The sequence below is a fragment of the Peromyscus californicus genome, unplaced genomic scaffold, assembly GCF_007827085.1.
Source record: "Peromyscus californicus insignis strain IS unplaced genomic scaffold, ASM782708v3 Scaffold_16__1_contigs__length_79575227, whole genome shotgun sequence".
NCBI lineage: Eukaryota > Metazoa > Chordata > Mammalia > Rodentia > Cricetidae > Peromyscus > Peromyscus californicus.
In genome coordinates, this window is record NW_026294458.1 from 40452337 (window position 1) to 40465940 (window position 13604).

Here is a 13604-nt window from a genome sequence, read left to right on the forward strand (position 1 = left end):
TTGATTTCAGCCTGCATTAATTGTCCTATTTTGACTTACTAAAAGCAGTATGTGACAAGAAACACTGGCATTGCTATGTTGTTATAACAACAAGCCTTAAAAGATAAGCTGCAGAAACTACCAGGAATTTGCCCTAATAGGAAATATTGTCAGTAAAAGCATTAGGTCTTGTTCATGAGCAAAAATCAAACACAGTGCCTGGAATAGTCCATAGATACTACCACTTAAATCGTGTAAGTGGTACCAAACAAAGCAACAAAATAGTCCTGCTGATAACCCACAAAGCCTGTATCAAATCCCTTCTAGGAGGGCGACTGCAGCTTTCCCAGTATGAGCCCCGGAGGCTGCTAGTTGTTGAAAAGAATATGATTTGATTTGATGCTTTTGCCTGGGATAGCAAATATGAAGACACAGTTAAGTCTCATCATGCTGGTCATGTAAAATATTTACATACACATTCTCCGGGTTATGAACACCTGACTTGTGAATGGTCCTTCTAAATAAAAGCCCACTCAAACTCCACTCAAAAGGATGACACCTGGAGAGTAAGATTATTTCCAGAGCTATTTAATTTTCTGCAGGCCTAGCTGGCCTGAGGTTGCCACGGAAATGACAGGGAGGTATTCACCTCGAATCGAAAGTGGGGCTGTGGAACACATTGGCTAATAAATATCATATTTTATGTAGCATGTGGGCTCTCAGCTGGTCCACAAAGAGTTACCTGACCCAACATACAGCTGAAAACGTACACGATTTTAAGCATATTGTCCTCGAGTGCATGTTGTAATAGTCTCTTGAATTAAATCTCTTGAATTATGCTATTACTATGCTGCAAACCACCATACTATCAGTTACCTAAACATAAGGTCTCGGTTTCAGTGTGGGATTAGTATTCGTCCTTCTGTCAGAGTGAGGACCAACTCCATTCTTTTAAGAATGCTACCTTCATGGGGGTAATATCTTTCAAGTGAATCTTTCATATTGTCCTTTTCCACAACAGGGAACTTCCTAAGTCTGGAAGATTATTTACTTCCCTGCTTGTTATGAAACAGCAAACTGCCCTAAAATCTAAAGTGAGACTCAGTTCAGTATTACTGTATGTTTCTTCCATGAGCAAAAGGGGGGGAGGGGGACCCCGACCTTTAAGGACATTAAATAATAAGAAGAAAAAGAAATGAAAGGGAGTAGCGATCATAACTGGAAAGGAGGGAACAGCACACCAGGTCACACAACTAACTGGGTCAGTGACTTTTGTCCAGATCTGACACCAGAATGAGTCCACATCCATAACAGATAACACACCCTGTGGAATACAGCGCCACTTTCTTTTGTACTTTTTCAGATGTAGAAATTCTTCCTCTGCATGAAAAATACATCAAATGATTTACATGCAGTGAGTAAATTGAATTAGTTTGGACCCAATCTATTTTCTTTATATTCATACCATTTCCAGCCAACTTCTGGTTGTAAAATTCTTTTTTTTTTCCATTTTACATACCAACCACAGATCCCCTCCCTCCTCTACCCCCGCTCATCCCCTACCTTCCCCCCACCCCACTCCCCATCCACTCCTCAGAGAGGGTAAGGCCTGCCATGGATCCTCAATGAAGTCTGGCATAGCAAGCTGAGGCAGGATCAAGCCTCTCCCCCATGTATTGAGGCTGAGCAAGGTGTTCCTCCACAGGGAATGGGCTCCATAAAGCCAGTTCATGCACTGCGTGTAAACCGTGATCCCACTGCCAGTGGTCCCACATACTGCCCAAACCACACAACTGTCACTCACATTCAGAGGGCCTAGTTCTGTCCCATGCAGGTTCCCTGCTCTTCCTGAGGTCCTGAGTTCAATTCCCAGCAACCACATGGTGGCTCACAACCATCTATAATGAGATCTGGTGCCCTCTTCTAGTATGCAGGCATACACGCAGGGAGAATACTGTACACTAAGTAAAATTCTTAAATTAGGGAGGGATCTGTCTTAATTTCTACCAGATAGTAAAAGACAGCAGGTTATAATAGAATAGTAGGTGAATAGTGTAGTAGGGATGGATGGAACCCGGTCTGCTAATGCCTGCTACATGCTGGCACTAGGTTAACTGACTTTTCTTCACCCAGAATTGGTCTCCACAGAATGTGTTTAAAAAGAAAGCCTAGTGCCTGACCAGACAGCTTCAATACGAGGAAAACTGCTGAGTAGTTAATAGAAACAGCTGTGAACTTAGCAAAGAAGGAATTAGACTTGCTTCTACCTTCAAATTGTCTTGGTGAGCAGTAAAACTTTAGTTTATTTTTAAATGTATATATATTTTTAAAGAGGATTCTACCAAATAGAAATCATCCTCAATCACCATAGAACTCTACTTCTATATGAAAAAAATCAATTATAAGCAAAAAGTGGTTGTGTAGACTAAAGCAAATGGAGTCTTTTATGAAGGCAGTGAATTCTGCAGAAACACAATCAAAGAATTAGCTATCTGCTTTCATCAAACAAACAACCTTTTTGTTTGTTTGTTTGTTTTTTCAAGACAGGGTTTCTCTGTGTAGCCTTGGCTGTCCTGGAACTCACTGTAGATCAAACTCAGAGATCCACGTGCCTCTGTCTCCAGAGTACTGGGATTAAGCCACCACAGAGTTAAACAACCTAATTCTTAGGGATCTACTACAATAGGAAAAAATCCATAAAAATCTTCAAACTTTAAAGAGGTAAAATCTAGTTTGTCTTAGATCTGAGAAAAAGATTTGCAATTCTCTATAAAGTGAACAATGCTTTTTAGTTTCCAATTAAAAACTGTCCAGATGCTAAATCTGCCACTAGAGATGCTATGCACATGCCCCGACTACAAGGGGAGTGTCCAAACAGTCTCCATGTCCAGGACACCTCAAAGGAACTGACATAGAGCATCGGGGGTTCTTCCCCCAAGGACGGCATTGCCACCTGTCAGTATCAGTCCTGTTTCTCATGATCTCTAACTTAGCTCTCTGTGGTCAGCATCAAGAGGCTCTCCACGCTCTCCACAAGGAAAGTGGCAGAACAACAGAACACTAACAGCTCCTGCAAAAAAGAATTTAGAATGGCTCCAGGCCTACAGAACTCACACAAACATGGCCATATATGTAGTCAGGTTGAGGATAAAATGTGACTGACCTATAAATCCTATCTTCTGGCAGTTCTAGGTAATATGAGACGAAGGTAGCTTCCTGACACCTAGGGAGATAACAAGAAATGGATACTTTTTTTTTTTAATCGGATGAGATGCTTGGAATTGCAGAGGAAATTTTACCACCAGTGAGACAATAAGACCATCAAGAGGGCAGGTTAGAGCCATAAGAAGAAGGGAACCAGAGGCAGCATGCTAGGCCTGGAGTCCGGGCTCACTTCCATACTCCTAGATTACTTTTCTTTTCTTTTCTTTTTTTTCCTTTTCTTTCCTTAGTGTGTGTGTGGGGTGGTGGGGGTGGGGGTGGTGATTGACAGACTGTGATACATTTCACCACTGTTTGAGTTACTAGGAGTTCATTTAATCTGTTAATTGTGACTTGAGGCATACCTGCCCCTGTCATTTGTTAGGAAACTTACCTTCTGGACCACTTAAGGATCTGGTAAACTTTTTAGGATAGTATGCAGTAGAGGAAAATAGTTTCAAGCTGTCAAAACCTAGAACTCGATAAAGAGAGGAAGCCATCTTGAATTAGATGATACTTTACACAAAATCAGACCCTTGTCTAGTAATCTAGGGCTCTGTGAAAAACTGCCCAATTCGAATTGGCTTCCTCCAGGAAGCATCAATCACATGAGAAGTTTCCCCCTGGAGTGCACAGAATGAGACTTCTATCACCCACTACTCATGATGGCTCACTACAAAGCCCAGGAGAAGTTTTCCAGCCTCTCATAACTCATCTGTCTTTGTTAAAGACCAAAACACAGACGTTATTCTAGTCAATGGGCGTATATCTGAGACAAAGCTATGTGAAATGGCAACTGGGCAGTGAAATGCGGAGATGAAAACTCTTAAGAAATTAACCTAAAGTCCACTTCATTATGGCCATAGGAAAGGTCTTAACATACTAATCTTGTGGCTGTTTCTTATACAGTTTTCTGATTGATTTTTCAATAGTAGATTATACGAGTCTAATACTCATTGCTGACAGTGAAATAGACTGGGTATCCTCAGGCACACACATATCTCATACACATACCTTAAAATGCAAAACAAGCATTTAAAATATAACGACGTGATGGCAAATTACTAAGGGTGGCTGAAGAGTGACATGACAACCAAAACAAGGCAAGGCAAACCAAACCCCAAATGGGGCTTTTTCTTTGACAGCAGTTTTCAAACTAAATGAACTTAAATTTTGACTTGATGATATCACAGGTAACAAGGGCAAAGTTTGATAAATCCCACAAGAGACTGGGATTGCAAAGAGCTCAACTGTCCAAGTCAGGCTAACTTAGAAACGGAACCAACTGCAGGGTTTGAAACTGCTTTCCTTACAACCTGACACTGGGAGCAGGAAAGTACCAACCCAATGAGGTAGATGTGAACAGTGTAGCCCACATGAGAAACTGCAGCCAGATTCATACTTATCTGGGTGGTCCAAAACTAAAGCCAGAAAGTAGACAAAACAAAACAACAACAGCATCGTTGAAGTTTTTACAGAGCTTTGGGGCTAAAAATATCCCCTGGAACAAACAAGTAGAAACCCTCTCTGCTAGATGCTACTTTCAACACAAGGTTCAAAGAATCCCTAAATATAAAGTTCTCAATATATGAAGCTCATATAAAAAACAGAAACACACTAGAAAATAACACACAATGATTGAAACCCAAAGAAATATAATTAGATCTGCAAAGTCCTCAGACACAAACTATCTTGTTTCATCTGTTTAAAGAAAAGCAAGGGGGTTGATAGCACCTGCCTAGACAAGAGACTTCTAAAAGTGGTCATACTAGGGGTGAAAGAGAGAAAGCTTCGGAAACATATATAATAACTGTCAGTCAAGCAGTGGTACTAGTGAGTAGGACTAATCTGAAGGATTTGCCATCTACAGTCAGCCTATCATACACCCAATCTCCCCTGCAGGAGCTACACAGAGTACAATCTGAAAAGCCAAACAGACAGGACAGCTGGAAGAGTGGTAAAAGCATGTGAAGACAGAAAAAAGAAAGCTTAATGTGTGTCTAATCCAAGTACGTTTCCAAGCAGAAATGAGTAAGCATTGCTCAGAAGCCATGTTTGAAAAGTTAATATTGGCTGAGAATTGTCTAGAACTGAAGACACCATCTACAGCATCAGTGAAATCTCAATGGAAACCAGGAAGGACAAGATAAACCTGTGCTTAAGCACACTACACTAAAACTATATTACCAAAGATAAAAATTAAATCATAAAGGCAATCAAGGAAATGAATGGCAATTAGAGTGATGGTCGACTATTCAGTAGACAATACCTTAAGCCAGAGTGGAATCATATTGTCTATGAGCTAACAGAAAACCAGTGTCAGCCAAGAAGCCTATACACAGAAAAATCTTAAGAGCAGAGGTGAAAGAAGTTCAAATAAATAAAAAGAGAATGTACAAAGAACAGACTTGAACTTTAAAAGCTTCAAAAGAATGATGGAAATTGATCCCAGATGAAAAACAGAAATATAAGGATGATATAAGCAAGCAATTATAAATATACTGGAGCATCTAAGCCACCATTCACTAAAACTGTAACAGACAATGGTTCCCTGTGGAACTAAGAACAACTAGTATATGACAACAAATTTGGAGTGTGTCATCAAAGCTTAAAAACAAACAAACAAAACTTTGGAAGAGAATTAAAACACTGGGGATCCTGAGATATTAGGATTTAAGATGAGAAGAAGAATTTACAGGGTAAATAATCCTGGGTTCAATTCCCAGCACCCATGTGATATTTCATAATCATTTGTAACTCTAGCTCCAAGGGGATGATGTCCTCTTCTGACCTTCATGGGCACCAAGCAGGGTAGGGACAGACTTGATTGGCTCAGAGAGGCAAATCTCTGAAGCCCTCTGTGGTGATTTGAAAGAAAATGGCCCCCAAAGGGAGTGGCACAATTAGGAGGTGTGGCCTTGTTGGAGTAGGTGTGGTCTTGTTAGAGGCAAACTCTTAACACATGAAATAAAATGAGTAAATAAGTAAATATGTTGACTTCCCAATGCTTATTCTGCTCAGGAGAAAATAGCTGTGATGCTATTCCTTAGATTGTGATGCTATAACTTATATGACTATATGTGCAATCATGCATTCTACTTTCAAATATTTAGAATGAAGTTAAAATGCATCCTTCAGAGTCAGAGATCTCCCTGCCTCTGCCTCTTGAGTGCTGGGATTAAAGGTGTGTGCCACCATTGACCAGCAATGTAATATATTTTTAAATATTTCCTTCATTGTATAGAGTAGGTCCAGCAGATAGCAGAAAAACTAATAAGGTCAAAGTGATACTGGAATTTTCTGACTCTTACATAGTTATCTATTTTAGAAGTTTATTATTAAGTACAAACTGGGTACAAGAAAAGAGCTGTTCTTTCTCCACAAATATTTTTCCTTGATAACAAGTTCTACATCTACATGGAAAGCTCTGTCAAATTAGTTTCTTTAAAAACATATTGCTTAATTCATGGGATATAATCTATTTGACAAGGTCCCTTTAAAAAATAGACTAGATAAAACACTGAGGACAGTCTGTACTGGCAAGAGACAAGAAGACTAATAGGGCTTTTCCATCTATAATTTCTGTGATTCGAGGGTTTTTTACTCCTACAGTAATACTTGTGAGTCCAACAATTTCTCAAAACTATTATTAGTTGCCAAGGAAACACAAAATGTTTGTCAGAATAAATAAGCAAATGGATTGGACCTAAATAGCAGGCTTTTCCTGCTTCCCATGCAATGGTGACATCGTGTTTATACCTCTTCATTTTCTCCAAGCCACTCTGCGCACCTACTTGGCATGCTTACTTGTGAGAATACCACATCTATCTCATAGATTTACATGAGAAAAAAGAACAAGAGATCTCTGTTCCACACAAGATCTTTCCTTCATTCGGTGATGTGAAGAACGAAGCCACGCAATGGTGGGGATAGCAGGAAGCAGCTGGTTTTGTGACCATTCTATTCAGAATACATAAATATATGCTTTAAAATGACCCACTGTCTACAGAAAAGCAACCAACATGATTAAAATATATAAACTTAGAAAGACACATAACACTCAGACACACACACACACACACACACACACACACACACACACACACACACCGCAGTATGAAAAGATTGAATTACTAAACAATTGGCAATATCCACTGGTAGAATTATGTGTAAAATTTCTTCACTTTTTTATCTTTTCAAATTATGAAGATACCATTAATCTTAAAATGAAAACAAAAATGAACTACTTAAAATTAGTTTTACCTCTCCCCACACAAACAAAACACCATTCGCTAATAAAGCACTTCTCATCCCACACTCAGCCTCATCAGCTCTCAAGGGTACAGGCTGCTGTTCAAGACAATCGAAGTCAGCTGAAGTATGAGTAGAAATAATCAAAGGGCTTCTAGAAAATTCAAAGACTATGGATGCCCCCCAAATACAGGCTATACACAAGAGAGGGCCTGGATGTTTATCTAGGGTCACTAGTCTATATGTATATCCAGTTTAATCTGTTAACTTCTGCCATTAGGCTCTTTGAGCACAGTAACAGCTACCCAGAACAAGAAATTGTTTGTGGGGTATCCATATCATCAAACCAGGCAGATGTCACCCAGAGAACAGAAAGAAATGAAAGGAAGTCTACATTGCCTGTACAGTGCTCAATTCCTCAGCTTTCTTGTGTAAGAGCAAGAAGGGGGACTAGCAGCATTAATGGCAGTTTCTTGGTACTCAGGGGCAAAGCTGTTTTGCACAAAGGCTTCATATTAACACCAATCTAGCACACTGGTATTGATGCCAATCCAACCCTAACCAAACACAACGAAGGATGTCTTAGGGTTTCTATGGCTGTGAAGAAACAATATGACCACGGCAACTCTTAAAAAGGAAAACATTTAACTGTGGTGGCTCGCTTACAGTTCAGAGGTTTAGTCTATTATCATGGCGGGAAGCAAGGCAGCATGCAGGCAGACATGGTGCCAGAGAAGGCGCTGAGAGTTCTTACATCTTGACTCACCGGCAACAGGAAGTGGTCTGTCTCACTGGGTGGTATCATGAGCATATATGAGATCTCAAAGCCCACTCACAGTGACACAGTTCCTCTAACAAGACCATGCCTACTCTAACAAAACTACACCTCCTAATAGTGCCACTCCCTTCGGGGGCCATTCTCTTTCAAACCACCACAGAGGGCTCCAGAGCTTTGCCTCCCTGAGCCACCCAAGTCTGTCCCTACTCTGTTCAGGTTACCAATCTGGACCAAGTACATCATGAAATTTACTGTTTTCCTTTGTTCCTAACAATCATCCTTCCTGATCTTTCGAAATTAAGTTCCAAGATGTTCTGCATATGCCTGAAGCTAAGGATAGTGGGATAATACTGAACTTTGCAAAAGTGTTTTTCTTAGGCAAATGTATCTCTGATAAATTTTAATTCATAAGTTAGGTTTAACAAGAGATTAACAACAATAAGTAATGATAAAATAGCAGAAGTACACCAATATACTATAGTAAGACCTTTTAACACTTCAGGGTTGTTTCCACTTAATGTCACCAAAATCATGGTTAAGAGAGAGTAGTGTTTACCATGTATTATGTCAGGGGACAAAAAGGAAACACATCATATCCAGAGATATGACTATTACCTAATAGGTTGAGACAGAGCCCATAGGAGGAAGGTATACTAACTCATTTAGGGTAAAGAATCACCACTGAAAGCTGTGGGCATCTGAAAAAAGTTCAGCTTATCACTGTTTCTCTAGCACATATTCTCTAGCACTTGATGACAAAGAACAAACAGAAGGCAGGAGAAATATTATCTAAGAAATAAGACCCGTCACCTCACAAAGAGGAATTGGCTTGACATGCTTAACAGCACAATAATTGTATTAAATAGAATGAGACTGTGCTTTTGGCTAGTAATGACTGACTTTATTAATGACATGGGTTGTTATAATCCTTGCAATAACCTTCACTAGCTTGAACCACATGAAATTAAGCCGTGGACAACTACTGTTGACTATATAAGAAGTACTTTTTAGACTGGTAATGCAGCTCAGGTGGTTAAGTGCTTGCCTTGCATGCAGGAGGCATAAGCCCGGAGAAGCAGTGCAAGTGTGTAATTCTAGGCAGGGAGAGGCACGAGATCAGCCAGTCCAATCGTTCTCAGCTACAAAGCAACTTTGAGAAAGGGCTACATAAGACTGTCTCAAAAAAAAAAAAAAAAAAAGTAATCCTCTATGATTAAATGTTGTTAATCCTTCCTGGTCTTCGGCCTTTTTATCTAGAAACATCTTTTCCCACATTAGAAAGTAATTAACTTCGCAGGAAAGCTCTTTGCTCCTTTGCTAAATAACATCTTAAACCAACTGCTTATTTAGTTCACAAATGCAGATTACTAATTGTAGAAAGGGGCCTTACCTTAATTTGTTGTTTTGCTTATTTATAGGAAACTCATGATGGTAGAATGAAGAGAAGCATCTGATAACTAACCTGAACTAGACCAGAAAGTGAAATTTTTCTCAGCCAGTTTTCAAGTGCAGTAGTCCTATCTCAATTATTTTTATAATACACGTAAGAAGGGAACAAAAACTGTAGTTCAAGATGAAATCTCCTAGGAAGAGGGAAAGAAATGAATGTCTACTCATCAGCTAGGAGAGCCACTGAGGCACCACAAATGCCTGGCTGGAGTTTGCAGATACAACTCAGGTGGTTGCTGTGTCTGAGCAAGACTATTTCTCACAATGTTGGACTTTGACCTGTAAGACTATCACTCTGGTGCTCTAATTTTATTAGAGTGTGTCAAGTTGCCGCCACCTCCTATAAACCTGTCCTGGCACATACACAAACCCCTCATGTCTCCAAAGTGAGCACGCCCATAGCATTATTTAATGCACAGTAAGGATAGCACTGATGTGAAATGTGCAAAGACTGTGAGTCTTTGCTTCTCTACCTAGTTCATCACTGTGTCTGTAAAAAACAGTTGTAAATATCTCAAGGAAATCACAGTAGTCCCTTGTCAATGACAGACACCACTGAGCAAACCTCTAAATAAGTTAAGTCCGAGATTATGTAAAAAACTGCTGAAGTCCTTACATCCTAACTTTCATTACTATGCAGCCTTGGTCAAGAGACTCCGGTCTGAATGTGTTTCTTCATCTGAAAAGTATGGATAATTCTATCTCAAAGTGTGTTGTAAAGATTAAATGATGTTATGCGTGGAAAACTCAAAGGATGGCCACTGGCATGATGTAAAAGCTCAACAAACAAGGGTTATTACTGGTTACTGAAGGAAGTGCTTACATACCATGACCTTAGTTGGAAAGTAGCTGAATCACAGTGGCTAGACCAGTGCCTCAAAGAGCAACAGGGCACCAAGTAAGGCATAAAGCCTTACTTCTCTTTTGTCTTGCTTCAGGAACTGTGGACCAGTCCTGTATCTGTTCAGTTCCTCCATGTTCAGAACAGAACTACAGAGAAAAAGGAATAATTTCCCAGGGGACACAGGAAGTCGAAAGAATGAAAATAAATGGGAAGCATGAACGCAAAGCTGTGGGGAGGAGACAGGTGGCAGTGGCAAATCCTAGGAAATTTTTCATTCAAAGGAGAAAAGCCCAGCAACCTACGAACTGCTCACTTCTGGATAAGTGTTTTATGCTGTGAGTTCATGTGTCCTGCAGCTTTCACCAGTCACTTTATCTCATTTAAAAGAGAAAAAGCATAACTGTCTCAATGGGTATATTTAATAAGTAGAGACACATACAGAAACTAAAAAGATCATAATGTGCTTCTCAAATACAGAAGAATAGCAAAACTAACAAACCAACAGCTAATGTATCAAGACAATACAAAGACAGGCAAATATCAAATTCAAATACGAATTTTAAATTCAGGTGAAGGGTGTGTTCATTCATTTGTCTTTAAATCCCTGTATGAAAGGCAGCTTGGCTGTCTCAATAAGAGACTCAGCTTTCCAGGGAGACCCATGCTTACTTGGGGGCCACGCCCCCAACATCACTAACTGGATACTCTCAACTAAGCTCTCTCACCACCACCCCCAAAGAAACAAGCACCCCACATTCATTATTCCTGCTTGACAAACATATGGGAACAATAACTCCACAGACATGTACATCACAATAGGAAGCAACCCGTTTTAGAGTAATTTAAGAAGGGGTTTAAATAGACACAAGCTACTAAAACTACTCATCTGAAGCCTGCAAATAAGGCTGCCACATCTCTAAGTTATTTTGCAGGTTCATAGATTTGGGACAGGACTTCTCTTACTGATGTTCAAGGTACTTAGGAGGGCAGCCCTCACAAGGAGGAAGATTTCTATACAAGGAAATCTGTCCCACATTAGAGGGTAACAGATTTAATCCAGTCCGATTGGGCCAATGTTTTCCTTCTTGTGTCTTTAAGTTTTTGTCTTATTTGGTCGGTAGGAGAGCAGACAGATTAAAATGGTTCTAAAGTTCTATTTTTATACATTGTACTGCAAGTACTGCACAAAACATTTAACTTCTTTAAAAATATTTTCCCTGCCAAACTATCTGATTAGTTTTAACTGCTTTCGTTAAAACACAGGCACGCAGAAAAGAGAAGAGGTTCTTTCAGTAAACACACAGAAAAAATAAGATTTCATCTGGCCTTCCCATCACTTGAAGAATTGTTTTGTAGTTACATCATCAGGAAATAAAATACTATCCTCTGAGGACCCCTACTCTCTACAAAGAGAAAAGAGGCTTTAAGTCTACAAGTCCCAAAACCCCGACTTCTCCTTTTTCTCTCCTGCCCACCCCCCCAGAACCCTCAAAACAAATGTAACAAAATTTACAGAAGTTTACACAAGAATCAGGATGTGTATTTAAGAATTTAAAGCGACAACTTTAGTTGTGAGACCCAGTAGGAGGAGGGTCGACCTTGACCCCCAAGGCCTTGGGCAGCCTGGCAGGAGAGCGCGCGGGGGTCAGGCCCAGCGCCGGTACCGCACGGGGAGCCGTACCCGCACGGGGAGCCGTACCCGCACGGGGAGCCGGGGTCAGACCGTGCAAACGCCGCCCGCCGGGGTCTGCGAGGCTCCGGGCTGTCACGGCCCCGCCGCCCGGCCGGCCGGCCGCACATGCCGCGCGCCTTATAAGGCTGAGCGGTGACGTAACGCCCCTAGGCCGGGCGCGCTCGGCGTCCCGCTCGCATTGTTCGGGAGGCTCCCGGAGCGCGCACAGCCGCTCGCAGCGCAACCGCGGCCCGCCTCGCCGCCCCCGCCCGGCCCGGCCCGGCGCCCGCAGCTCAGGTAAGCCCGAGAGAGCCGCGGCTTCGGCTCCCGCACGGCCACCGCCCCCGGGCCAGGGGCAAGTGTGTGCGTCGCGCTCAGCACCCGCTAGGCTTCAGAGCGGCGGGCAGGTTCCGCAGAGCGCACTCAATGACTGACTGCCAGCTTCAAGCCCTTTTCCAATTCAAGAACTTCAAAGTTCTTGCCGGCCGGGAGAAGACTTGCGACTTAAGTTTAGATGGGAGGTAGAGGGGTACGGATCCCATGGGCCTCCCAAGTGGTCCTGAGAAATCTAGGGCTGGGGACTTCCATTGTAACAGCTCTACTCCAGTACCTTATCTCCTCACATCTTAAACTTTTTCAGCTCTTAGAAGAGCAGAGTGCGAAATCATGCCACATGGGATTGAATTTGTTAGCGCCAGCCTTTTCTTTTTCCTTAGAAATCTTAATATAACAAATATTTTTTAAAACGGAAATACAATTGGAATTAGGATGTAGCTAACTAACCTTAAAATAACTTTTTGATGATACAAAAAACTTTTACTATTCTGACTCAAATGCATGTCCATCTGAACCAGGAAGTTGTTCTTTTTCTAGTTCTTTCTACTTCAACTCTACTTTGTGGAGGACGATCTGTATTTAAAAGATGAAGCTCTCCTCTGTAGATTAATATTCCAGATAATATGTATTTTAAAGCCTAATTTTGAAGGTAGCATCTAAAAAATAATCTTAATCACTGACACTTTTAACTATGATTACACCTAAACCTGCAAAGGCTATTGCTATTAATAAAGGCTTACAGTAGAAATGAACACTTGGCAGATACTGAAAAGCTACATATTTTACTTTACCTTTCAAAATAAAGATCAGCAGTGGGAGTCTTAAAATGTCAAGTTTAGCACACTAGAAGAGGAAATGGGAAATGACTTCTCCACTTTTATCTGATCTGAACAGTGTAAAAAAAAAAACTAGGAACCGAAAGAATCATTTCCCCTTTTAAATAGTCTCTGTTTTCCAAGTTTGCACAATTACGAGCTCACAGTCCATGGGCTACCATTTCTGTTGACTTACTCTGAAAGAATGAAAATGCTTTAATATTGTTGGCATTGGAAAGACATATAAGCTACTGTTTGAATGTTTAACAGAAATGAACA

The 13604-nt window shown here is 40.9% G+C and overlaps 2 protein-coding genes across 4 annotated transcripts in view; one reads left to right on the forward strand and one right to left on the reverse strand.

The window, feature by feature from the left end:
* Window positions 1-13604, reverse strand: part of Cmss1 (cms1 ribosomal small subunit homolog) — a 315958-nt gene that overhangs the window by 253184 nt on the left and 49170 nt on the right. The gene's annotated exons all lie outside the window — the stretch shown is intronic.
* The window catches only part of Filip1l (filamin A interacting protein 1 like), a 95064-nt gene that overhangs the window by 35985 nt on the left and 45475 nt on the right, over window positions 1-13604 (forward strand). The window contains exon 1 of one of the 2 annotated variants that reach the window (XM_052740919.1): window positions 12364-12471. The exons of the other annotated variant lie outside the window; for it this stretch is intronic. The gene's annotated coding sequence lies outside the window, so the exon portion shown is untranslated. Of the gene's footprint in view, window positions 1-12363; window positions 12472-13604 lie in introns of those variants that run through there. 2 annotated transcript variants of the gene reach the window in all.